General features: G+C 62.5%; 1 non-coding gene across 1 annotated transcript; it reads right to left on the bottom strand.

Annotated features, from left to right (window-relative positions):
• Positions 1-710: 710 nt before the first annotated feature.
• On the bottom strand, positions 711-864 carry LOC137358825 (5.8S ribosomal RNA). The gene has a single exon (XR_010971325.1). It is a non-coding gene; the product is annotated as a 5.8S ribosomal RNA (ribosomal RNA).
• Positions 865-1,874: the final 1,010 nt, after the last annotated feature.

Below are 1,874 nucleotides of genomic sequence, written 5' to 3'. Positions count from 1 at the left end.
CAGGGGGACAGGACCGTGCGGCACTGACTAGGTGCACCCTCAGATGTAGGCGAGCTTGCCGGAGGCACAGCGGGAGGCATGCGTGTGGAAGGAGACAGGGCTCCAGCACAACACGCAGCACCGCAGGGACTCCATGGCAAAACTGCACAAACACCGAATGAGGGCACGCAAAGCCAGCGAGGCAGCACGGCAAGCCCACAGTCAACTACGTCAAGCTCTCCTCCTCCTCGTCCAGAACCACTAAACCACGTCGACCACTGGCAACAGCCATCGAGACCGAACCACACGGTTTGCGTCCACCGACATGCCACACCGAGTCTCTCTCTCTCTCTATGCCGATTCACCAGGCATCGTTCCCATCTCTGCTCTGCACACTCCACAGAGAGTCAACTCTGCCCTCCACGATCCATTCGGAGGCTAACGGCCCGGCAGCAAGCAGTCCCAGCACTGACGCAGTCGTTCGTTTGCAACCCACTGACAGCCGTCCTGGGAAAAGCAGAGGCTGGCCGAGACCAGTGCCGGCGCGCCCGGAGGCCCACGCCGGACTGCCCCCCCATCGCGATTAAATGGAGGGACAGAGGTCGAACTCTCCCAAAGGCGGAGTAAACTCCAGGTCTGCACTTAGGGGGACGAAGAGGAGCAAAGGAACCTCTGCGACAAAACCCCAGCCGCGCTCCCGCCGGCAAAGGCGAGTGCGATTGATTGTCAAGCGACCCTCAGACAGGCGTAGCCCCGGGAGGAACCCGGGGCCGCAAAGTGCGTTCAAAGTGTCGATGATCAATGTGTCCTGCAATTCACATTAATTCTCGCAGCTAGCTGCGTTCTTCATCGACGCACGAGCCGAGTGATCCACCGCTAAGAGTTGTCTCAGGTTTTCGGTCCGTCCCTCGCGCGAGGGGTCGAACCCGGAACGTGCGAACGCTCCCCCGCCCTCCCCAATGGGGTGTGGGGGGTGGGAGAGCCCCAGCCTGGCACGGCCCTTCGGATTTCAGTCGAACAATCACAATGACCAAAGAAAGGTTTTCACGCGGCCAACGTGGTCAGGGCGCTCGCGAGGCGAAGCGCGTCAGCTCGTCCGACGCCGGAGCCCAACCGTGCCGACGCGCACCACGGACAACAGAGGCAGGGTCTCTGCCGCCACCGAGGCCGGGAGGACGAGGAGAGAGAGAGAGCGAACGCGGACGGACTGAGTGGGGTACAAGGCCGACAGGATGAGCCCGCTGCGGGGAAACAAATCCTGCCTCCGCGGCCAGGTACATTCTCTCGAACGTCACGGCTGCCATCTCAAGCTCGACACCGGCAACGGACACGCGAGTCTTTAAACCGCCGCTCCGCCAAAAGCACCAGCTCGCGGGGCCGGAGGGGGAGTCGTGTAGGTACCCTGTACCGGTAAAGGGAGGGTGACTAGAGCGACCAAAGTGTCCCCACGGTGGGAAAGAAAACCGGGCCTGCATCACCGGATCAGTCCCTGCAGAGCTCACAGTGGCCGGTTGACGAGGTCCCGACGGCGGGCCGCCGGGCAGCACCCAAGCCCGCAGAAGCTCCCTTCAATTCGACTGCGGTTGTAATGCTGCAAGACGGTGGCAAGTCCATAGGAAGGCGGGTGCTTCTACGGTCGCCGGTCCCGGACGAGAGCTGGGTGGCCCGTCAGTGACAGCGTAAAGACGAGGAGAGCCTGGCCAGTGAGAAGAGAGGAGGAGGGGCTGGAGGAAGGCGTGGAGTACAGAGAACGAAAGCCTCACGCTCACCCTGCCGGATGGGCTGCACAACACAGACGAGACCAGAAGTCGAGAGACCGGGCCGCAGGCCAAGGGGGGGTCAGGCATGGGCAAACGAGCAGCTCGGACATGCGGTGGAGTAGCGGTGCAGGCAAG

Source organism: Heterodontus francisci, unplaced genomic scaffold (genome assembly GCF_036365525.1).
Source record: "Heterodontus francisci isolate sHetFra1 unplaced genomic scaffold, sHetFra1.hap1 HAP1_SCAFFOLD_1552, whole genome shotgun sequence".
Classification (NCBI taxonomy): domain Eukaryota; kingdom Metazoa; phylum Chordata; class Chondrichthyes; order Heterodontiformes; family Heterodontidae; genus Heterodontus; species Heterodontus francisci.
The sequence above is the reverse complement of the archived record's forward strand: the minus strand, read 5'-3'. Positions and strand labels throughout refer to the sequence as shown.